Below are 27309 nucleotides of genomic sequence, written 5' to 3'. Positions count from 1 at the left end.
ATGGAACTAATTGCAGCGATGCCGAGATTGACTAAATTCCGTGCACATTCTTTTCTCTTCCTTTGGGATACCTTTTAATTTGGCCATTTCTGTGTCTGCTATGCAATCAACAATGTGAAAAGTCACTTGCATATACCTATATTTTGCTTAAAGCTTTCATATAATAGGGTCAGTGACATACAAGGGTGTTTAGAATAATAAAATTAAAAATAATATTTTAAAACTACTATATACTGTATGCTACTACTATACTTTAGAAATGTGCCAATTTTTGTATTTATTATATGGGTTCAAAGACCTTTTATATATTACATAGAATTCATTTAATGTTAGGAAATATATTTGAGCGTATACACTCATTTAATTGGTTTAATATACTTTTGGAACATTTTTAGAAGACTTTTGACTTTGACTTCATGAAGAAGGTCTGCAGGTGCCCTCATATGGTATCATTGCTGTTTTGTCATGATATTGTACTGTTTAATGTTTTTTTTTCTGTATGTTGTGTGGACCACATTGATTTTACTTATCACATGACTTGATTTGATCAACCATTTTATATATGTATAATTTAATCTAATTTAATAGCAGGATGGTTAGTTCACTTTGGCTTTATGTCACTAAAAATCAAAAATATTATAGTTCAGAGATTATGCTCATCACAGAAGAGTTCAAGATGTTGCATGTGGTTTGGATTTGCATGAAATGTATTTTTGAATAAATAAATACATCTGGACGAATGAGCATTACGTCACCGTCGCAGGTTATGTGCTGTTGATATGGTGAGAATGTAGCAACATTTCATTCACATAAAGGGAATGTTTTAATAAAGCGTGGCTTCAGAGAATTTGTTCGCATGATTCCCACCCTGCGAGACAATAGAGGAGGCCTCCCACTCAGGGGCTTGAGCAAATCGCACTCAGCTTCACTCTGGGCTCGTTGACGCTCTGAGCCGCGTTTCTAGGTCATGAGAGTCTGTTATGAATAATAAAACGAGTCCGTTTTAAATGGAATATTTATAGAAGTGAAACAGCAAGCGCTGCACCTCCTTCCTGTATTATTTTCCCAGATATCGTTTTGGTGACAGTGACATTTGCGGTATTTCTTATTTACTAATATTTCCCCATCTTTACCATGCCTGTGTGTTTATTTTTTTCTTTCTTTGTGCCGTTATGTTAGCTGGGGGATCTTGAAACAGACTGTGAATGAGCCGGGGACCTAATGACTCAGGCTGGGGCCCCTGACAGGAACAGTGATATTTGGTAGTGAGAAATGGTTTGGGGAGAGGTGATGAAAGAGGAACTGATGTGGGATATTTGGTTAAGGGGGAGGGTTGAGGATTCTGCCCTAGATGTTTAATTGTGGGACCACTCAGACAGAAAACAATTAGAGCATAGTCAAGTAGGTCTATTTTGGTGCTGTAGGCTATATATTTTCCAAAGAACATGTGATGTATTTTCTGCTCCTCTATAATAACTGCACATAATAATTGCAGGATCAAGTACTCATGTGATGGAATGGATTCTTTCAAATCTTTCTGTACTGGATGCACACATAATCCATGGCCGTGCACTGTGGGCCAGTGTTATTCTCCTTTACACATTATTCAGGAGCATCGGTCAGTAAACCACAATCCCATGAACACAACCCCATGCATAACTAAAAGAATCATTAATGAACCCAAATAATGTCCAGCAGAAAAATATTCACTCAAGTCATTAGTACACTTACTATCAGAGGTATTTTTTGCTTTAGGGTCTCCCCCAAGCAACCCTCAAGCAATGCTAGTAACCACCTACAAACTTCCTTCAGAATCTGTAAATATGGAGTTTTTCCATGACATTTTTTTCTAATGACACGGACACAAGTCCAATTTGTTTCTGTTATAATTTGTTTGCATTATGACTTAACTGAGATTGTATTTGTTCTGTCTGAACAAACGTAAAATAAAATGCTAAAATCAAGGATTTTAAATTAGTCGATTTAATTTAGGAATGACATCATTGTGAAAAGGGTATGCTCGTTTTAAGATTACATTCAGCAAGATTATTGAATTATTAGTTGTTTTTAATAAGAGTGTCAGTCGTGTCTCCTCAGAAGACTTTACTATTTTATAACTAAACTTTACAAAGTGTCAGAGTATTGGAAAGATTTTCTCTCAGGTTTCATTAAAATCTTTATTTGTGTTTCAACACGAATGAGGTTTCACTGGAGTTAATTATGACACTGAATGAACCATATGAGTAAACTATCCCTTTAAATAAGCTTTAGATGATGATGTCTAAATGTAAAAATATACATTTAGATATGCACTATTAACAACTATCAGTGAATTTGTAATATGGTACTAATATATCTTGAAATTGAATGCTACTTTTAATAAACTCAAATATTACCTTGCTTTCAAAAGAACTTATCATAATATGCATTGGATGCTGAGGCTCAATTACAAAAAAAATAGGCAATTGTATGCAATTTTAACACACATGGGGGGAACAGTTAAACCCCAAAATAAAAGATCCAAATCAACCCTGCTGTCCTTCAACCACACCGTTTCATTTTTGGCATGTTTGTTAGTTTTGTTCTACGCTTTTGTTAGTTTTGTTCTATTAACAAGTAACATCGTGATTCATGTTTCAGAAGATCCGTGCAGTAATTTTACTCTTGGCTTTAGCCAAGCATTGCACAGCTTAGAGATGTCTTTTTCTCTCCCTGTGCTCTAGATCATTTGCATATGATTGTTTGCATTATAATATGTGTCTCTTTGTCGGTATAATGCCTGCTAAAGGCTGGAGGATAAAGCTGGGTGAGGAAAGTCCTGCATTTGGGATTTTAGGCCCACTTCCATTGGCAGTACCTAAAGAATTCGCAATTATGTGTTTAAATCATCCTTGTGCTTTGGACTCAAGTTTAGCCTTGTGAATGCTAAATGTTCTACGGATTTACAGACCAAAATATCATGGAGACTAAATCTGGTGCCTAGCAACACTCAGTAACAAAAATATTTAACAAAAAATTACAAAGAAAAAAATTTAATAAAAAGATTTATAAAACATAATGATTAGTAAAGGATTTACTGTAACGTTAATGCAAAGTGTACTTTTTGAAAGTGTATTGAAAATGCACTTGTACAATTAAGATTTAATCTACGTTACAAGTGCACATTATACAATTAAGTCAGTACAGTTTTTACTTCATAAAGTTTTTGTTTTAAATAGATTTGGGACAGTGTATTCACAACGCTGCACGTCAGTTCATCTAAACCGTGAGGCACAATTTTCATCCATTTCCCATGCTTCATGTTGTAGCTTACGGCAGTAGAACTTCTGTTCTTCTCTTTGTTGTCCTTACTAGCGTAGCACCAAACTTCTACTCATTATTTTGCAGTGATGGGAATGAGATTAGCCGTGCTCTGCAATATGTTAATGATTACCTCCATTATTTAAAGAATGAAACATCAAAGCCTTGGCATGTTAGAAAAGCTGGGGGCGTGTTTTTATCTGAGCATACACAATTCATTAATATCTCTAGATATCGGTTTGGAATCCACAGTTGTTACCAGAATTATTTTTGCTTTTACAGGTAAGCGTGAAACAGGATGAAAAAGCAGTAGTTTCACTTTTATTAAAAGAATAACTTAAGTACTAGCGCTCCATATTTTATCCTCCTACACAGAGCTCTCAGATGACAGAGGATAATGCCATTTTCTCCTCCGAGAGCTAACGGCACCCTTGACCCTAAATGCACTGCTTTGGCCCTCTGGATAGAATGCATTCCAGTCTGTCAAAACCATGGAGATGAGTTTTATAAAGGGTTGTGCATGGGACTGACCTGGAAATAAAAAACTTTTTCATTAGTTTTTTTTATTTGTGTTTGTGTACTTGCTTGAGCAACCCCTAACCCTAAGTTTTAAACCAGGGCATCTAACTTGTCCCAAAGCAATTGTGCTGGGGATGTGAATTATGCCTCAATTCATGCACTTATTTGAGAAAGAGTTGCGCTGTTACTGTTCTATATAACCAAATTATGATTTTCTTAATAAGGAACAAATAATTATGGTCACATACTGGCTAATAACTGATAAATGGCAATTACTTTGTTTTATTTAATAAATACATTTTAATAATAAAAAAATGTTAGCTTAAATGGCATCACAGCATTATAATTTGCATATGTAAAATTTTGAGATATGAAAAAAAAAAAAAAAAAAATATATATATATATATATATATATATATATATATATATATATATATATATATATATATAATATAAGTATACAAATATCCATTTGAATACTGACCAGAAAGTAATATGGTATTAATAAATTGGGCATGCTTACAGAATGTCAAAAAAACTAATATTATGTATATTAAATATAAGTGTTTTGTATTGATTTATTGATGTCATTGTTGATATCTTTGATTGAATAGTCGCTTTACTAATATGATTCCTCTTTCTCTGTGCTGCAGGGCCTTATACACATATGAAGATGACAGTAACGATTTGATCCTGTCTGCATCAGGAGGTGAGGCTACGTCTCAACATACTTCCTGTCCAAATATAGACGATCTAATAATAACCAAGCAGAATGTAGTCATGCACAAGCAATAACGCTGTCGGCTTGTGACTGATGACATTCATTTGTATTGTTGATGTACCATGATGTGCTAGTAGAATGCACTGTAAATGCGACTGTATCGTGACAGAGGCCAAACGCATTAAATGTTTTGATATTAACTCTGCTAAGCGCGTTGCGCAAAGACAAAGCGTCTTCGTTCATTTGCAGCATATCTACTGTAAATATTCATAAAACCATCCAAGTACAGATCCGAAACACGGGAGGTTCAGAGTCTCACTGCGTTTTTCAAACTATTATAATGCATCAAGCCGCACAGTCTCCTATTTCCCTCAGAGATGGAGGAGGGAAACCTGTCATTTCACACTGATGACAATCATTTAGTCTGTGACTGATGGAAGGGTTATTATTAAGGGCCGTGTTGATTAGCACACAGAACACCATTCAGAAGCTGGAAAGTCTGTTTGCAAGAGATTTCCACCAATGTTTATTTGAAGCGTATACTTGGCTTTTTGTTTCTGAAGTATTTGTGCCAATTCCATACACAGTATTATATCTTAATGATGTTGAAAATACCAGCACAATATGAAAACAATGCCAAGCAGAGCAGGACATTCATGCATTCTTGCTTTTATGCACAAAACAGGTGACAGCATAACGAATGGAAATACTAAAAAATAAAACAGCTTAGCCAGTTGGATTTCAAAGTCACAATTATTCAATTTATCCAGGTGTAATTTCAAATTATCGTGTTAAATCACCAAGAGTGGTATTTATGTAAATTAGTTTAGTGAACACAGCGTTGGGGAAAATTGCACCTTAAAATCATACACATGGAATTAATTTTTTTTTATGTGGGTAGTAAGTAGTTAGCTTATGTGTCTACTTCTTTGTGTAATTTCCTCTTTCCCGAACAAGAAAGAACTTCCACAAGACTGTGGTGTGTGTGTATGTATTTTTATATCTACCGAACACTCTCTAGAGATCTATTCTGTGTATATCTTTCATGAGAAGCAGTAACTAGCCAATCAGTCAAGGGGTTATCAGCCTAATGCCTTAATATTACATATTTACACTGCTGGACAATCATTAATCTCAAATAATTACATCACAATGTATATATATATATATATATATATATATATATATATATATATATATATATAAAGACACGCATTAAAGTATGTATTCATAAAATATTTACATGTATATATTTATATTAAGATAATTTATATTATATAAGTATATTTAATGTAAAAGCATATCCTATTTTTTTTTAATATACACATTTCTCATAAAATATAAATACACTAAATGTTAAATATTTTTATTTGTAGAATCCCACTGTAACAAGCATACCTTAAAATAAAGTATAACCTGTTTTTATTTATAGTAATTTATATACAAACTGGCTATGTTATTAGGGAATATCTCAATTTATTTTCAGTTAAATTTATTCCTTTTTATCAACATCTCCTACAACGTTTTAAATGTACTTTTTGAAAACAAACTTATAGTTTATCTTAAGGATACTTCAAACATTTAAGGATGTTTTGAAAAGATATGTATTTATATGTATTTAGAATAGGTCTAACAACTATCCTCTTACAAAGGCAGGAAATAATTTTCTGATGGAGCCACACATAAGCCCCACAATCCTGAATTAGTAGTTTATGAAATGACTTGATTAGATGTACTATCACTGTGTGGTCAGACCAAAACAGACAATATTCTACTTCTTTTTTTTCTCTCTCTTTTTCTGCAATTAGTACACTAAAACAGACTTTTCTATCTAAACAGTGTGATTGTTGTGTTTTACAGATGGCGGCCTGGCAGAGATTGCAGTAACCTCTCGATAACACTCGGATCATGTACGGTTTCTGCAGCCTGAAGGAGGCCCAGCGCAGCCCTGCCACGCTACATCCTCATCAACTGGGTGAGATGACGCAACAACCTGCGTTCAGTGAATTTTGAAACCCGTTAGCAAGAAGAACACTAGATCTGGAGGTCAACAAAGACACAGCAGTCAACATAACTACAGTCAATCAACATCAGTGCTGCCCTGAAATCAGACATGTTTCTTTTATCATGCAAAATTAGGAAATAATTTTGTGATGGCGATTGGGAACTCTGCGTGAAGCCTCCGCAATCCTGAATTAGTAGTTATAAAATTACAATTTTGCTAAAAATCCAAGATTAAATTAGAAGATCCGTTCTGTTTGCTTGTGGTTAGGCTGATATGGGCCAGAATAATGGTTAGCGACTTAAAAGGCGTTGTGGGTTTTTTAAAACATGAGTTGGATGGCAAAAATTATGGCTGAATCCCTTTCGATAATATTGCTTAGAATAGATAAAATAAAAGAACAAGCCTCCAGGCAAGATTTTAGTATCCATTTTAAAGCAATGTTTTTGAAGCGTACTTGCCACTGTAAAAAGTTGAAGTGAAGTCATGAAAGACCACTCTTAGATGTATCATTATTTTCTTATGTTCATTTATTTACAAGCATGTTTTTGGACTTTGTATTCTTGGTATTCTTCATCCCTTTATGTCAAAACAATTGATTGAAATTGTGTGAGCTTGATTATTTTCAATATGTGCCGATCAGAGAAGTCTACCTGTTGTTAGTTGAATTATTAAAGTGGCAGTATGTCTTTAAATGGTCTGTTTCCTGGAAAGACAGCACATCAGTTGCTGTGAGAACATTATTCACCTCAATTTAAAGTATGTGATTATCAGGTTTTGTTTTCTGAATGCAGTAGTTGTAACTACCTGAGGGAGCAGTCTGAGACAATTATATGTTACTTGATACTCTGAAGTACTAAAGTACTTTTCATGTATACTCTGCAGTTGCTGCTCTTTAATAAACACATATATAACAACGTGTGTTCAGGTTAGTGAAGATGTGCCTGATGCTAGGGAAGTGTGCCTGTGCCAGTCATGTAGCCACCATAAATGAGTTTTTCCAGGTGGGTCTTCCCAAGGTAAAACAAGCATCTTTACTTCTCTCTTATAAATTGGGGCAATAATCCACTGTCATTTTCACATTATCTCTGTTCTGAGGCATGTGAGGAGAGTTAGCTGTTTTTCACTTTTTCTACTGATTGAAGACAAGGGGCGTGATTCATCAAGAACAATTTTCTTTGTTAATGTTAGGGTTGAATCTCACAAAAGCTGGTCCAGAGGCAGGTTGAGTTAAGCCACAAATCAAACCGAAGAAATTAGTTGTACTTTAGAGAATGTTCAAAAGATTGTATTGTATTTTTACTTTTACTTTGACTCATTGTGAGATTTTGTTGAGAATGAAGCATGTTTTCTCCTAATTCACATTAGCAGTAATGCACAAAAAAGTAATCCTAAGTTAGTGGATAGTAGATAGTAATTATCATTACTATTATGTAAAAAATACTTTAAAAAGATAAATTATGAAATATTTCCATTCGATTTAAGTTCATTTGACATGCACTTTCTGTTCTTTATGCATAATTTTTATCAAAATGGTAATCAGAATGCAGTGTGAATCATAAAATAATAATAATAATAATAATAATAATAATAATAAAATCACTACAATGAGAATTGTTGAGTTGTCCATTTATATTTTTATTTTTAATATATGATTATAATAAATTCAATTGTCATTTTTAATAATAGGGAAACAAATCACAAAAATATGTAAAATAATAGTATATTTTATATTGCACATTTCCCAAGCTCAAAGTGTACTGTACCTTACAAAGACAAAAAAAAAAAGACAGTAAACAATCATTTCATACATGAGATGGACAATAAACATTTGCCTAGTCCAGTATGCGTCTGATTACAGTTGCATACGCAATAATGATTCAAAATTATTCAGAATTCAGAATCACAAAAACAAACCCAAATAAAATGCAAGTGTTGTGTACACTATATTTTTTTATTAATGTAAAATGATATACATTTTATGATATCTGCATTTATATTTACAGTATATGTATAACATTTATATATTTTTCTGTAGAGAAATACCTTAATAAGAAAAACAGTAAAAAATCATAGTAAAAATATGATTCATTTTTATTTGCTATGTATGCATTAAAGGTGCCTTTTTTTTTTTTTTTTTAACAGTAAAACAAATGAACCTGAACCTGTTTTTGAAATTTACTCATTGAAACATAATTGTTGTTTTTAAGCTGTTTTAGGAAGTGAAAACTCAATCATTTACTCATATAATGCATGAATACGAACATAATGTTTTCCAGTGCTTTTCAGTACCACCATCTCATCTGTTGTTGTTTTGGCTTGCTGTATGGCTTTGTTTGAACAGCATGCCTCTTTAGCTCCGCTGCAATTCAGTCCTGTGCTCCAGCAGATAGAGAGTAAATCACTAGTCATGTGGGTGGGCCAAAAGAGTCTTGTGGGGGGTTTGCTGCATGTGTGTGCTTCTGTACCTAACAGTTTGTAATGTGCAGCAGAAGATGTTTCCTGAATGGCTAACACAGTCCTCTTCAGGCTATTGTGTTGGAGGTGTCTGTCGGTGTGAGGATCTGAATGGGGGCGCTCGCCTTTTCAAATCTCTCAATCTCTTTAGCGTGGGTGCGTGGGCGAGAGAGAGAGAGAGAATAGAAGTACCAGAGAAGTGTAGAGAAGCTCCACGATGAAACATCAGCGAGAGGTGACCAAGGCCGCCACAGAGATTGTGCTTTTAGGTTGAAAAGAGAGCGCTGCTATCAGGAATGAATTGATCTAAAGTGCCAGTCAACTCATCGGCTGCTCACGTTTTCAGCTGCTGAAAAGACTGATGGCAGCATTCATCTAGCTGTAATTGAAAACACCGTGAACTAGATATAGTCGGTTATTTGATGTTCTTACAAAAACAGGTTAGAGAGTCCAGCTCAGTATGCTACGGCGATCACACAAACACTCTTGTGTGCTTACAAACACGCTGAAGACCTGTTTTTAATACAGAATGAAAAGCCTAATTGCATTCACTTCTCATTTTTTTCCTATCATTTATATTGATTCACAGGTTATCAAGCTTGATATGTACATACTGTACATAGTAAGTCTGCAATCATTCTTTTATTAATATTGCTATTGCTAATCTTAATATTGTTAATGATTGCTATAAGCAAAACTTTCTTCAAAGAATCCTGAAGCGATATATATATATGTGTTTCAAAAATATATACTCTTGATTTAGGTTTCTTGAGCACCCAGATTATCATATTAGAATGATTTCTTAAAAGTCATGTGACACTAAAGACTGGATTAATGGCTGTTGAAAATTCAGTTTTTCCATCACAGGAGATAAATCACATAATTTTTATAATTTCAGTTTTTGCTGTATTTTGTGTCAAATAAGACTTGTTGAGACTTCTTTACAAAACATAACAAAAATCACAAAAACACAAAAACATAATATCTACACAACCTTTTAAACTGTAGCGTACATTTTGTTATAGTGCCCCCTATCTTCTTTATTAATAATTAGCATTTTTAAAAGGCATTAGAGTCATTAGAGTCAAATTAGAGAGGCATTAGGAGTCAAATATCTCAGCGCTTTTAGCCTATTTGTGATATGTGTGCGCTTAAATTACTTTTTTCCAGTAGTCTTTATTTAACCAGGTTAACCCCTCTGACATTAAAAAAATCTTTCACAAAAATTTCCTGGCGCTGCCAGTGAAAGTTTCATCACAGATTTACAAAACAATTAAATCCATTTTTCTTCTAATGGACAAAGAATGCAAATTTACAATATTTGTTAATAATTAAATGTTTGTTCTTTTTTAAAATATGTCTTAAAAACATTTTCACACTGTTTTCAGTACATAATACATAGATTTTTATTATTATTATTTTAAATTACTAGTTTTATTTTTGAATTAATATTTACCTGCTTTTATATATTTAATGAACTCCAATAACCCTTTAAAAAATGGTAGCACAAATGAATGATTTGAACCAGTCCCTTTAAACAGACACTTTGCACTGATTCACGCTTCATGATTTTTGATACTACAGACTTTTAACGTATCTTCTCATACTTGGGATAAAGGAAGAATCAGAAAAGCGTCCTAGGGAACTTGTCAAAGCAGTTTGCCCATGCCTTCCCCACCACGATGCTTTTGTGACTTTCTTCTTTGTCTGACACTCCTGGGACAATCGGGCTGTATGCCATAGTGACTTAACAAAGTGCTCGTCATTTAAATGCGAGGTTGATGCTGGTTGCCAGGTGATGTGAGTGTGTTTGCAGCAGTACTACTGATGCTCTTTTACTCTCTCCAGGGTGTTGACGTCATTGTGAGCGCTAGCAGCACATGGGCGACATCGACCCCTCGGCCATCGGACAGGGGCTGACCAATGGGACCGCTCCAGTAGGGAGTCCAGTGCTTAGCCGCCTTGCTGAATGAGAGCGAGGGAGAACGCAGAGCACGTTGTGCGTGATTGGTGACGGAAGAGAGAAGGGCTGCTTAAGGGTTGAGAGGGGGCCTGATGTGTGTGTGTGTGTGCGTGTGTGTGTGTGTGTGTGTGTGTGAGCTTGTTTACGTGCATATGGACTCTACAGGAAGAGGTCAAATCAAAGTTGTCTGTGAATGGCTCTCTAATAGTGTGATGTCTGACACAGGCACAGCCTTGTTGCTGTTTTTAGAGGAAAGAGCTCTTAGAGCTGCATTGTTGATACAGAGGAACTGAAACAATGATTGTTTCTGTTCTATGTGAAACACTGAATTTATTCACACACTTTTAAAATAACCAAGATCCTTCCAAGAAGCAAAGAATTTTTTTGCTCCCTTATCTGAATGACGCAAACCTAAAATGTTGTATTAGTGTATCATATCGTAGCTTTTTCAGACAAACAAATTCTAAGCATGTAATCTAATCTAATCTTTTGGGTGCTTTACAATAAATTCCCATTATTAGCATTAGCTAACATGCATTTTTACTGCATTTTAATAATCTTAATATTTACTCATTAAAATACTATTCTTCATTGTTTGTTCATGTTTAGTTCACAGTGCATTTAATAAATAAAACATTTTATTTAAAATATGAATTATGTTTGCATGAACAACAAGATAATGATAATAAATGCTGTAGATTACCATTAGATTAAAAAAAGATTAACACTGTTTTGGATATTTTATACATTTTTTTTTGCTAGTGTCATCAAATTAAAGTAATAATGTGAAATTGTTACCTTTGTGATTGTGTTTGTGCTTTCTAGCTGATTTTAAGTATGGAGAAGAAGTAAACTGTCCATAGTTCCTCCCGATAGATCAACATCTTTGTCTGTGATTAGCTATCCAGATTTGAAATATAGCGAAATACTCACACTTTCCCTTTCCTCTCGATACATGGGCACCACCTACCAGAAAACAAATGCAGATTGAGATGAAGAAAATCAATCGAGAGGAGTTCTGGGAACAAGCCAAGGTAGCAATCTGATTCCTTGGGGTTTTATGCTGCAAAATGCTTGATCTTTAGACTCTGCAGGATGGCAGTGTGAACCACTGTAAGCTAGTTCTGTGCACATAATTTGATCAGCTCCATTGACTAGTCTCTTTGTTTAAGATTATGAGGAAGTAGTTCTGTCAGATTTTGTTTGACACCATTCATTTATTAGCAGCTTAAGTCTAGAATAGATTCTGCTTTCTCGTAGCTCAATGATATTGTGCTAACTGGGTACTAACCCCTAATGTTTCAAGGGTTTTATTGAAATTTTCTTGCTTTTGAAACTTTTACTATACTTACTGCTACATTCTTCATGTACGAATTCCAGTCCCTAATTGTAAAATCAATTATGAAAACAACGGCTCGATTTGAAAACTAGATAATCTTAAAGCAGTGAAATATAAAAAAGGTAATGTTTACTGAGTGAAACATATGTGACCCTGTACCACAAAAAGTAATCATAAATAGCACAGGGTTTTTTTGTAGCAGTAGCCAAGAATACATTGCATGAGTCAAAATTATAGATTTTTCTTTATGCCAAAAATCCAGGATATTAAGTAAAGATCATGTTGTGCATTGCTAAAAACTTAATTACTAGGGTGAGAACGCATAGATTTTTTAAATATGGTATCTAAATGGCCAAATGTCTGATCCTTTCAAACCATACATCAACAGATGATGTATAAATCTCAGCTTCAGGTCACATATCTATATTGAGTTTTACACAACATATAGTTCTTATTGTTACTACTAATAATAACAATAAAATTTCACAATAATGTTTTTATAAAAAGTGCGTACATCTTTGCCAGTGTAGATAAATTTAAGACATATAATACAGAACAAAAAACATATCACAACACAATATGTTTTCCAATTTTTCAATTATCCATTTTGAAATATTAATTATTTTAATATTTACTGGTACAATTTTAAATATAACTTAATAAACAATCCCATTTTAGGATACACTTAAAGTGCTAGCTGTTAAGTAATCAAGAGAAAATCTGATTTATACATGTATATTTATATTTTCCAAAAATATGTAAGCTTTTATCATTTTGTGTTTTGCACACAAAATGAGTATTGCATTCTTTAATCTTTAGATCTATTTGTATCCACTAAAATGTGATATCACATGCATACAATATGATTAAAATAAGAAAAATAATAAGTATAAATGTTATTGTTGTAATCTTATGCTGATTGTAAATTCATTTTAGTAATGTTTTACTGACATGTTTCTTGTTTAAAGCGGGAGGAGTTGAGAAAGGAGGCAGAGAGAGAAGGAAGGTTTGAGTAGGCGGCAGCTGCTTTGAAGCCGAGAGGATGTGAGCTGGAAAAAAGAGCAAGAGGAAAGAGAGAAGCAATTACCACGTGAGAGGGAGCGACCGTCGAGGAACAGAGTGAGAATGGTGCCACAACGGCCAACACTGATGACACAGCCATCCTGTGATTATATAATGCTATCTGCGATTTTATCGTGCTCACAGGGAAGAAGATGCAGGAGGAGGAAGAGAGCCAAAGAGAGGTCAAGGGAATCAACCTTGATTGTAAGAGTGTGCATACTTTGCACGCCTGATAAACCAAGTTGCTTTTTAAGATATGCTTTTATGGCTTGCAGAGTCATTTGCTAAATGCTTTATGGGTTATGCGTTTGTGTCTTCCAGTAATGACTGTCCTGTAATAAATGGAATGAATTTATATAAATAAATAATCATTGTAAAGTGATAAACTTCATGTGAAGTGTCCCAACATCTATTAAAAAAAGTTTGCTGCCCCCTGCTGAAAATAAACAAGCGCATTCATCCACTTCCACAGACAGAGCCCAGCTATGAAGACCCTTCCCTGGACAAAGAAGCAGAGGTCGAGGTGGGATTTGGAAACAGAACTTTGTAAGGCCACTCAAAAATCGGGTTAATTTCTCAAATAAGTTTTTTTACAAAGGAACAGATTCTGAGTCTAACAAACTCGAAATGTGGGACAGAATTGTGTTATGATGACAGATATTCTGCTAAGATTTACATGTGGGTCAGTGGATTCCTCATGCTATTTTCAAGACATTGTGTTTCTGTGCATGTGCAGTCAATACAGGATCTTTAGTCTATCTATCTATCTATCTATCTATCTATCTATCTTTCACCTTGCTTTCCGATGTTAATATGTTTACTAGGAAGCAGCAGCCATCATTGCCCAAAGGCCCAGTAACCCTCGTGAATTCTTCAGAAAAGCAGAGAGGGCCACAGCCAACATGCGTGGACATCTCACCAGTCACCCACACACAGGACCAGTAAGATCATAGTAAAAGAGTGGGAGAGGAGAAGGAGGAGGGCATATATCTTTAAATCCTAAGCCTTTGTTTGTCCTGCTTCTTGCTCTTCGCTTCATCTCAATCTGTCCCATTTTAATGAGTTAAACAGCACAGCTCAGGAGAGACCATCTGTCTCAGAATGTGCTGGAAATCTCTGCTCTGAAACATCACGACACAGATTTGTTGGGCTCATAGACAGTTAAATTATGTAGAGATTGATATACTTTATATTTATATATATAAAGAACCGAGGTTAAAGAGGATCTAAATTTCATAAGCCCCTACAGTTAATGTAAGCGCAGTTGTAAAATGTGAGAGAATGTTTTGATTACTTAATCAATTTATCAATTATTTAATTTATCAATTAATACTTACATTTTTACATGTTTGGATAAGGACTGTTGCATATACTGTATACATAGAGATAGATTATTCAAATGTTATAATATTTGTTCATTTAGTATGTCTCACTGGCCAGAATCTAGAGTATTAGTTAAATCAATTCAAATCAATCTAATAATAATACAAAAAATACTAACATTTCTATATAAGATTTCTATGTATTATATGTTTAATCGAATATTAAGCACTAATACGCCTAGCAACGATGCTAACATGCAAACTCTCTGTTGAAATCAATCGCTAATTGTGCATACAGCTCACTAACTGATGTTTTTTTTTTTTTTATTAAAGTATACTAGTATTGAGAACATGTTTTGTTTCAGCTGATATTCAGCTTTTCACATCAGCTTCAGACCTTCTACCTTGTAGAGAAGTTGAGTAAATCAATGATTTCAATACTTTCTGGAAAAAAGCATCTGGAAATTTCAATTCCAGGACTCTATTCTCACTGACATAAGCCCTCCTAAACCATCAAACCACCATAGGATAGTATAAAGTAAGGATTCTTTTTCAGCAGGGATGCTGAAGCAAGGAATTTCTTTATTGTCAAAAAGCGATATATTAGTGCGATTTTCCAACAGACTGAGTAATATTATTACTGGTTGATTATGCTATTTCAGTAGTTTATTTAAGATCTTAGCCTTTTCAGTGTTGGAGTGAAAGTCAAACTCTTCACTATGATCTGTTGATGAAGGGGTACAACCACTGAAACAACTGCTGCTTTATATTCAGAGGGTGTGAGACCATCACACTAACAACTGTTTTCTTACCTCCTCTCCTTCTACCTCACTTTTTTTCTCTCCATTTCTTGGTAATTTCTTTTTTCCTTCTGCTCACTCCATCCTTTTGGATTTGTTAACACATCTGTTTGATTTCCGTTTCAACATTCCATCTATCCTTCTGAGCTGATCCTGGATCTTATTTAACCTCTACCCAACTGCTGCACATCCGCCAAGTGCTTCTTATTTGAACTCGTTCCTCTATATTTCTCTAATCATTTTCTCTTTTATACAAATTTCTTCCCTCTCTGTCCCTGGATTTCTTTCTCCTGTCTGTCTCTGGTCTGGTCTTCCTCTGTCACACCTGTGTGCACATGGCTCTATGTGTGTGCGTCGGTGTCCGCGTGTCCCGCCACGATGGTCCCTGTCTCCACGTTTACCAGGCGCTTGGGACAGTCCATTCTTGAGCAACAGCACAGTCCCATCCGATTGCAGCCCGCCCCCTTCTACCGCACTCCGCCCCATTCACGGGCGGCAGCCAGGTCCACCTGGTAAGGTACTGGACAGATCTTGCTGAGGGCTACTGCATCAGCATAGGATCACAAAGTCACCAGCCTAGCCTGTAGCCACCCTCTTCACTGAATTACCATTTTTCTTTTGGCTTCTCCAGCAGCACTGCGCTTCAGGAACATTCACTGTGGCTGCACTGTACGGATGCACCCTGGTCTTCCAGTGTCAGTATGTGCTAGTATCAAAGGATAGTTCACTCTGAAGTTAAGCATCTGTCCCCATTTACTCAGCCTTATGTCACTCCAAATCCATGTGACTTAGTTTCTTCTATGGAACACGAATGGAGATGTTTTCAAGAATGTCAAACTGCTCTTTTTCAAATAGTGTGATTGGTTTTGTGTGTGTGCACACATGTAAAATACTAAATTGATCATAATCTTAATCTAATCTTTATATTTTAAATAATATATTATGTCTCTGTATATATGTGGTGAGTATTTTAACAAAAAATTAATTCACTGGTTGTTAATATTTTAAACATTTCTGCCCGACCAACAACAAAATAATGCTTAATAATAAACATACAGGCCAAAAATAAATAAATAAATAAATTAAACAATCTAAATACATATTTTAAAAGTGTAATGAAAGTTTGTTACAACTTTTTAGATTTAATAGCTACTACGCACACATGACATATTTTGTAGTCATTAATGTTGTATAATGAAATATATAGCAACAGACCTTTTCTTCTGTCTTGTGATGTACAGAAAAAGAAATGAAAACATAATTTTATAATTTTACTGTAAAAGGTCAAGATTATGACATTTTGTTAATGTTATTTTACATATTGAATTAAAGAGTACATTCATTTCATCTCCTTTTTGTGTTCCATGAAAAAAAAAATTGTCTTCTGGTTCTGAAACAACATGAGAGTGAGTAAATAATGACAGAATGGAAATTGTATGTGATTTAATCAATCAGAGAATTTCAGTGTGTGAACTGAAAACTGTCCCACTCTGGAGCAGGTTTAGGGTGTCTGATGAAGACAAGAACCACCTTTTTAAGACACTGTGTCTCGGCTCTCACAGGTTGGAACTATATGTCCAATCTCAAGTGACCATCTCCCCCTTCTGTATGTCCCATCTCCAAGTAACCTTCCGTTCACAGTTAACTAAGACTATGGCTTTCTCAGTGTCACAATCCATTTCTTTCAATAGTTTCAACCATATTGCCATACTTCCTCTGGGTCCACAGTCCCTGTTTGTGTTCTATACTTGTTGTCTGTTGATTTTGTATTTTGCACAGGGAACATACTGAGTATGTGTTATTTTGGAAGCTATACCATGGACGTTTTGGAGGACTGGAGACAAAGTGATTCTTTTGGTTAGGAGATCTGGTTGAATCTCACAATGTTACTCCCCTCATGTCCCCCTCCTTTTTCCTCTTATGCTCTTTCTGAGATTGGATAACCAGTAGCCCTGTCGCTTCCTTCCACCCTCCTGTTGACCTGTGAGTGTATGCCACATTGCACACGCATGTGACTGTGGTTTCCAAGCCCTAGAGACTTGCGTTCCGTGGACCTTGTATGACTATGGTATCATTTGTGATCTTTGTAGAGCTGACAACTTGTGGTGTGTTTGACTGTGGGAATAAACAGCAAACGCCTGATGGATGAAATAACGTCCACAATTATTTATGTGTGCTATGAGGATCAAAAAGTAGGTCTGTTACCAAGACCCAACATCTAAAGTTTTTTCTGAGTGGTACAATGGATTTTACCTTTCAGAAATTTGAATTGATACTTGATCTTAATACAACTGTTTTCCTGCAAAGTTTTATGATGGTCATTGTGTTTTCATTAATTGTGCTTGTTATGTCTTGTGAGGGTCTTCCTTCAGCTGTAGTTGTATTAAAGTGGCTATCTCCAACATTTGCATCTCAGTTTTTTGTTGCATTACAAGTTGGTGGCTTCCAGTGGAAAATTTTGTAGTTTCAGAGGTTGCTCTTTCAGAGCTCAAGAGACCTAATTGGGTTTTAAGTATGCTTCATCCATTGTAACTTTGTCTCAGATGTTTCTTCTGAATTTTCAAAATGAGATTATTCTTGCCACATACAGTAATTTGTTTTGAATTAATTTTGATAACTATTTGAGTTCAAAAATTAAATCTCTGACTTTTGGTTGTAGACTTCTTAAAGGGCTCATGACATTTTTTATTTTATTGTATTTTATTTTTAATATGTTCTGTGAAGGCCTGTGATTAGAAGATAAGTTTTCATCAATGTGTTATGTTAAAGGCAAACTGGCTCGACCGGGTGACATCTCTCATCCCAACAAGCTTACTTTCTGAGGTTGGTTACATAGAAATGTGCTTTTTTTTTTAATTGATGATGAGGACATTTTTATATTACACAGGAAACTTGCAGGATTTATTGAGCATACAAGAACTGCTTTGATTCAGATCATCAGAACAATTTGGTGTCTCATGTCATGACCCTTTAATCCCTCTACAAAGAAGGAAATAAATAAATATATGATATTATAAAAACTCTTTTTCTTTTAAGTATTATTTTCTCCAGGGAAAGGCAATTGGAGATATTAAAGAAATCAGCTGTATTGAACATTCTTTAAAGACTAGACAAATCATTATAGGGGTTATCCTTTAAAATTGTATGGATTTTAGATATTTGCTGTATGATTATATTACATTCTGTCCTGTACTGACCACATGCCACTTAAAGCTACAATTAGTGAATATTTTTTTAACTTGTCAAGCTTGCTTTAGCTTATCATGAGATCGAGAGGCCAATCCCTTAGTGTTTTCAGTATGTATCATTTCATAACGCCATGACACATTGATGAGATGCATATGATTATACATGCTAAAGGAAAATTTATGACATTTATATTAATAAAACATATTTATTGTGCCGTCATTTTGTAATAGTGTGTGCATGTTCAGGAACCACATGCTTTTGTAAATTTGTGAACTAATTTTCTTCACACACTGTGTTGTGTCTTCATGGTCACGTTGGCATGTCTGTGTTTTGTGTCATGATCACTAGTGAGGCGCTTGCTAGACGATGCACATTTTTTCGACAGACAAAAACACTGGCTACTATTGTTTGGCGACATTGGCAGTACTTTCAGACTATTTACAAACTTCATCATCTCAGTTGAGATTGATATTTTGGCTGAAAATATGGAGTTGTTTGGAGATGTAATTGAGCCCAGATCAAGCGCTTCATCTTCTGCTGTTGATCTCCAGATGGCTCTGCGGAAGGAATCCTCCAGCGCAGCATGACCACTGAAGGTACTCCATCCCCCAAAATTGCCATTCAGGAGAAAGTATGAGGACTTTTTCTTCGAAAGGAGTTTGGTAAGGCCTCAAGAACAAGGGACCTCTTTGTGACAAGCCTGATTTTTTTTGATAATTCGGTTTTCCTCTTCATTAATATTGAGTGGGAGTTGCTGCCCAGAGGTTTGTACATTATGCTTTTGTGGCTAACATGAGTTTAGATCTTACTCACGGGATGTTTCCTGATCTTATGCCCCTCTCATATCCTATCATTAAAGGGTTAGTTCACACTTCAAATTGAAGTTTTGTATTCCTAATGCAGAATCCTTTTTTAATGAAAGAAAACAAATATAATACAACAACATAATTATAATCCAAACATTATCTCTCCCCCCCCAAAGTTACGTCTTTCTACCATTTTTAAAGTATATAACAATGCATTTTTCCCTAAACAGAAACAGAAGCTATTATTTAATAAATGTAGAAGCCCAAAAAATATAAATATACTTCATGATTTAAATCATGAATTCTTAAGTAATAACCACAGGGGAAAAGAATGGTTGAGTTATTTTATTTTTGTTTTAAGCTGCACAAAAAGAATTATTCTCATAAGCGCTGCAAAACTGAAGTTGAAACCACCAACCACGTCACATTGACTCTATCTTAACTTTAAGGATTCTAAAGGGTTTGGGAACAACATTAGGGTGTGTAATTAATGACAGAATTTTCATTTGGAGTAGACTAACCTTATAAATATTTACCCACATCAATTGAAGTCTCGAAAGATTACAGGTATGCAAATCAATATTAATAACAAATATGCTGTAGATGCGCCCAGTTAAATTGGGGACCAAACACAACAGAGGCAAAAATGTCTGAAAAAACCTTACAATCATCAGTAATATGAATTAATAGGTCTTTTACTTTTGTCCAATAGGTGATTGCGCTATGGTTGAAAAAGTGATTTGACAATGACATGATTGTTATGTAGTGTAAATGTTTAATGCAGTTTGTCCTTATGCCATAGAAATTTATCGATGCAGTAAAATCAAATAACAAATTTGGTGAAAAAATAAAAACCTGAAAAAGTAGGTTCTCAAAGAGAATCAAATCGAATAATTATTGATTATTGGACACACTACTCATGATAAATTCAAAGAAACTATTATTAACACCAGTTCTCATGACAATGACAAACTAAGTAATCAAAAGCCATTAACATATAAGATTTAAAACTTTTTTAGTACTTTAAGAACATGGTCAGTAGGAAATTGGTTTATTGTTCGGACTCTATATGTGTTACTCAAATATAAAAACACCAGCACTTTTCATCTTCTGACCATTGGGTGGCGTGCGTTATTATATACTACTTAATACTCATTTTTAGTTTTAATATTAGTGTGTTTCATGCAACCAACTTTTACCACAGAACATACCTTACACATTGTTTCAGCTGGAGTGCTTTTTGAAAGAAAAAGAAATAAAGGACATACAATGCATGCATGTTGTATCTGAAGCAGCAGTGTTATTTTCCCAAATAAAAAACAGTTTAGAACCAGAAATTGATTCTTCCACAATTTCTTATAAAATATGACTTATACAAAGGTCTATTTGGTATGTAAAATATTGAATCTCAGCTTAATCATTTACACAGTTGCAGACTTTTATTGCTCCCTCAAAATCATCTCTTGCATAAAATCTGGCCACTGTGATGCGGCGAGGAGCTCATTTGTTTGTCCAGGTTGTAGTTTGCCTTCACAGCTGACTGACTGGAGCTGCTCATAATTATAAATCCTGCACTAAATGGCAGTGTACTTAAGCAAAGACTTCACTGGGGCTGAATTCTACTGTTTATAATCACAGCAGTATTATAAAACATATCCATAAAATCATTGATTTTCACCATGAATGCTTCCTACAGGACAAAAGTACTGAACTGAAGTGTATTTGATATATTTTTATATGGTATACATTTAAACATTGTAAAAAATAGAAAAATTAAATTTTCCCCTTAATGATTTTTGTTAACCCAATATTTTCTGGTTTAATATTTTATGTAATCACATGGAACAATTTATACCCTAAATATAATTCTATTCTGTGAAAATTTTAACTTAACTCTAACTTCCATGTTCCATATTGTTCTTTGGAATTAATTAAAAACAAAGTTTTCGTGGCACAATATATTTCGCCAAAAGCTTATATGTAATATAGTTCATTATTATATTTCTTACATTTTCTTTCCTCTAGCCTTTGACACTCCCAAACAAACTCCAGTGCAGGAATCTGATTTGTCAAGACCTCCTGGCAGTTTCTCCCCAGTCCGCCTCCTGCTGCATTACCCAGCACAGACGACAGCCTGCTAGACTTGTGGGACAGTGGCTCAGCGCCCTGCTACCAGCTCCCTCCCAGGCCCCCCAGCCACATAATGGACCTGATGGAGGACACCGGAGCTCCTCATCTTGCCAGCTCTCTCCCCTGCCTCCCAAGTAGCCGCTTCTGAGCTAGGATGAGGTGCCCTGACACCCCTTACTGCACTGGCACATGAAGATGACTCCTCCAGCCTGGTGGACGGGCTGGAACCCACCAGATGACCTCCTGAAAGTTACAAAGTGCAGGCCCTGCAGCACGCTTCTGGCTCTCTGACAGCTGGGACATGATGATGGACAGCTGCTGTTGACTGGCTGGAGACACGCTGCTTAAAGAAGGGGACCCAGGTGAGCAGAACTCACTATTAAAATGAACAATGAAATGCTGTCTTGTTTCTCATTCTCCATCACGCTGTATATATGTATGCTTTTTTGTCACTAGATGGCAGCATGCTTTCTATGACACTTAATACTATATATATATATATATATATATATATATAGTATATAGTTATATATATATATATACTATATATATATATATATATATATATATATATATGTATATATATATATATATATATATATATATATATATTCAAAGATGCTACATTTGTATGCAGATTTATATATATAGTACACTCATATACAGTTTGTGTGTTGTGCAGGCCAGTGCCATTTCAGCCAATCACAGTGAGGAGAAGTTTTGCCCAGTCAGATGGCTGCACTGCGAAATCGGCCCAACACCAGTTTTTTACAATAAACCACCAGGTGAGATCACAGCAGATGAACATGAACTGATTTTAATGAATGCAATTTTTCATGCTAATAAAAACAAAAAAAAAAATGTACAATTATATAGATATATAAAAATGAAATAATTAAAACTGTGGAAATTAAAAAAATTCAAAAGGGATTCAGAGTAATATGAAAAATGTCACTAATTATAATTCAAAAGATGAATAAAATAATAGTATATAAATAATAATAGCATTGCTGAATGACAGATATTAGATGACTATCATGCAGTTTGTGTGTGTGTGTGTGTGTATATATATATATTATTATATATATATATATATATATATATATATATATATATATATATATATATATATATATCATATATGTGTATATGTGTGTGTGTGTGTGTGTGTGTGCGCATTTTCAAGAGGAAAAATTATTAGTTAATTACATCTTGTTTTCAAGAAAAGAAAATCATTTAGTTTAACACAATGTACTAAAAGTAAAGCTGGAATACAAAGACATAAACACAAACATAAAAACAACACCTCTAATAACAGCTAATACAAATGACAAAAAACTTTAACAAAAAGTCAAATGTAAATTGAAAACATAATTAAAACTAATTCAAAACAATTATTGAAAACTATTATAGTGATCTCAGTGAACACTACTTGACAACCCTTAGAAACAAAGTGGTTGAGATATTCACCAAAAATTCAAAAAATGACATACAGGATAATTTAAAAAAAAAAAAAAAAAAAACATGAGAGATTACTTTCTTGCAGATGTATGTAACTCAGACACATCTGATATAATATATGAATAAACAAGAAAAACATAATTACTTGTCACTTCATTGCCTCAGAAAAGATCCTGGATATAACGTTTTTAGGTGTTATGGTCTGCCGCAGTAATCGACATTACGTGCTGGGATACAGACCCCGTGGATGGAAGATGATGATTAGGAGCTGACTGAGGGAAAAAGAGGTGGCACCTCTAGTGAAAACTTGTTTTACAACAGTTACAAGAAGTCTTGCATCAAAATGTTTTAGATAAAACACCAACAACAAAACAACATTAGCCACAGAAGAAAGGACTAAGGGTTATTGTTAAAGATGCCAGTGGGTATGAGCGCTCTCGGTTTGTGTATGTGTTAGTGAGGTTTATTATTATTTATTTCAATCATTTTTTTTTTTCTACGAGAGTATAGCACAGTGTGTCTCTAGCGCTCACCTGTGTTGTATCGATCCCTGTGCCTAACAGGTGTGTGTAGTAGCAGATTAGACCGTTTCTGTTTTAGTTCTCCTTTATCAACACTGAGGTTAAGAGTCTGCTCAGTGGTCTCTGGATCAAGTTCCCTACAAATCTTAGTTGTTTAGTTGAATCACGTATGTTTGAGTGTTATGCTCCAACAATGGCCTTTTGCTTTGATGACCCTCACCTTCATGGGGCTGTAAAGGCACGCCAGAACGCGATTTTAGCTTCAGTTGAGTCAAATGTTTAGCAAACGGAAAATGAAGGGGGTTTATGTGATTACTGAAACAATTTTGTGTTGTGCCAATTATTTCGAGTATGACGTGTTGGTGTAACGGCCTTTAGGACTTTAGCGCCAGGTGGCATATGTATATTTTGACTACATATGAGACAATGTGTATAAACAATGGCTGAAACTGACTTTTGGTTTTTTTTTGGAAAAACTGCAATAGAGCTTCGATTTGTTGAGAAATTTAAGCAATATGAGTCGTAAAGTGGAATCTACTGGAAAAATGGATTTTAGTTATATATATTCGGTGGTGTCGCGTATTTGTATTAGTTGCTGCAAAGGTTCAGTGCTCATACCAATGCAATGCATAGTGGTAGCCAGCGTATCAACAAGTGTGTAATCCCGTTTAGCAAAGATCAGCAAAGTTTAAAATGAAAGTTTTTTCATTCTCCTGCAGAATAAGTCATAAGTCAGGCAGATATTTTGAACAACATGAGGGTGAATTAATGGCAAGAATTTTTATTTTTTGGCAGAACTAACCTTTAACTTGAAGCTTAAAACATTTACCTTGATATCACCATTATTCCAACATCTAGACATAAAACGTAAGAAGCTATCGGTGATTCAAACTGTCATTCAGTATGCAGGCTCTCTTACTGTCATTTTTGTCTTGCAAAAGCTGGATTTTACTCTAATGCTAGTTATAGAACATTGTGTGGCTGGGTGATTACTAAGAATGCACATTTTAGGAAGCTGCAATGAAACAAAATCAAAGCATTTATAGTGAATTTACTTGCATGGAGTATAGGTCGACCTTGTTTCTTTTTTTTTTTTTATGTGGATGTGATTTTGAACCTTTCCATTTAGTTTTTGCAGCTCTACTGAGAAGGCTCTCATAATCTCAGATTTCAAGCCACAGTAAATATGAAAACATTAATGTGACCTTATAATAATATTCCCTGTAGTTGTTGCTAGTTGACCCAGGAAATTAATATGGAAGTAATGTGACCTTAGTAAGTCCAGCAATTTCTTCATGAACTTGTTTTTATTACCCTAAAATTGCAAACAAAAATTTGGATTTGTAACTGACTTTTACACACACAAAAAATGTAGAACACGTTGCCTTGCGCAAGGGCAGAAGCAGTGAAGATTATCTCACTTATTCAACACAGACCTTTCAAGTCTGTAATATTTGTTGTACCAACCCACATCCATAACTGCTAAGTTATTACCACCCACTACCCCCGCCTTGGCTGGATACACCATCTTCCTCCTCATACTTTTAGTCATGTTGTAAAAGCGACATCATGCTGTCTGGTTTTTACAAAGGATTTATGGAGTGGAAAAAGCAAGCAATAAGACTAAAACCAATAGTATTGTTTTGTAAATAGCTCTAATTTTGTGCTCATGTAAAAATGTTACTACAATCACTTGCTTTTGATGATTCAATCACTTCATGAAAAACAACAAACAGAGAGTTGGTAATGTTTGACTTGGTATTTTGGCAAAGCTTTTAGTGAGAGAGGAAAAAGGTAGCTCAGTATGTGATACCTAAATAAAGGGCAACTTGCATCTTTGCTAGTAACTAGCTTGCTTTTGAAATAACTTTCCTGTATTCCTGTTCACCCTCCTCTACCTCCTTAGTAGTGATTATTACTCTCTTTTCCCTCAAACTACTAGGAGACTTCACCTGCACTCTACTACCACTACTCATTATTACTATTACTAATACTGTTCTAATAATAGATGTTTCTTGCTTTGCCCCCGAAGCAAAGCTTAGCGACTCTGAAAATTCTTTTTTTAATTATTTTTCTATCTCTTCCTTTTCCGTCCGCTTCTCTCACCCGCTGTTTTTGAAACAAGCACAAGATCTTTTGTGACATGCTATGTGCTTATGTATGTTAATAAAGACTTCAAAATCAACTAAAAATTTGGACTTGTTTTTTTTTTTTTTTTTTAAATCTGCAACACACAGACACAGAAATGTTAAAACGCTGTCATAACTTCAGACTTTGTACCTCGGTTTTATTAATCAGATATCAGGCATTCACTAGCCCTGTTTTGTGTATTGTGTATATTTTTGAAAACCAACCAAAATTACTCATATGAGCATGAAAATACTGTACATAGCAGCTATGAAATAGTACAGCTCCGGCTATAGTGTGGCGCACAAACAAGCACACTTTGCATGCTACATGAACATTGCATGAAACACTTTCACAGTTTGCCATTCACAGTTCATGTGACGGAGGAAGAAAGTGTGCTATGGAGAATTTGGAGTGTAAATTTGGTGTCAAATGGGAGTCTAAATTGAGATTCATATGAGATCAAAAGATAGAACACAGACTCTTCATGATGGCTTTCATTGTAAATGGCACAAACAGAAGTACATTTGGTACATAATACTTCTCGTATACGCTAATTTGCAAACCACAATCCACTTATCATAGTGGATGTGAGAAAGCAGTGTACCAGAGCAGTGACGATACTGCTCACTTCATCTATGCAAACAAATTCACACGGCTCTTCTATGGTCGCTTAGCAACACATTGCTGGCAGAGAGAAGATGGTTACATCTCTGTCTTCAGCTTCTGTTGTGATATAACTGAATATAAAGAGTAAAAGCAGATACAGTCATTTTAAACAGCTATATTCTCCCCAAACAATCATAAAACCTTTCTCTTAGATTCAAGTATTTTGGGGCTGTAGCCATTTTGGAACATTTTAGTGTAACCTAACAGTATGTTTTTGACAGTAAAGTGCTATAATTTAATCGATTGTCTAAATATTGTATTTTGGTCTGTGCAAAAAATATGAATATTTCACCTGAACTGATCCTTTTTTTCAAACAGGAGATTACAGAATTTTTTTTTTTTACATAGAAATAAAAATATGTTGTACTTTGGCCTTGAAATTGTACTCAAGGTTAACATTAATAGCATTTATTAGAAGAATAATTTTTACCCTAGTTTTCATGTCCAACATTTAACACAGGCACACTATTTCATCCTTGTAGGGATGAAATTTGAAAAATATGTATTCTCCATTTAATTTGCATGATGTAATTTAATCAGAACAGGTTATACAGGAGCAGGGAACAATGCCTACCGTACACACTAAGTCTTTATAAGCGTGGGTTGTGGGACGTATGATTCCTTTATGCTTTGTTATTTCGAGGCGGTCCAGTAATGGCTGCGCAATTAAAAAAATAATGAACCAAAGACATCACTATGATGTAGTAAAAGCATTGTGCTGAATATTGTGCCCACATACGCTGCTAATTGCTTTTTTCACATTCCAAAATGGAGCTTATTTTAATCAAATGTCATTTTGAAAGCATCCAGCGCATGCATGAAAACAGGATTGATGCGGAAGCTGTAAAAGACAACCCATTAGATGGTTGAAGTAGAATTGTTTTGAACTGTGAAACATACATAATAGAAATGATGGCAATA

General features: G+C 34.7%; 1 pseudogene; it reads left to right on the top strand.

Moving 5' to 3' along the window:
- The first annotated feature begins 1272 nt into the window (after nucleotides 1-1272).
- Nucleotides 1273-27309, top strand: part of LOC122355763 — a 26274-nt pseudogene continuing 237 nt past the window's right edge.

Source organism: Puntigrus tetrazona, chromosome 12, assembly GCF_018831695.1.
Source record: "Puntigrus tetrazona isolate hp1 chromosome 12, ASM1883169v1, whole genome shotgun sequence".
Taxonomy (NCBI): Eukaryota; Metazoa; Chordata; class Actinopteri; order Cypriniformes; family Cyprinidae; genus Puntigrus; species Puntigrus tetrazona.
Note: the sequence above shows the minus strand (reverse complement) of the source record. Positions and strands in the feature narration are given on the sequence as shown.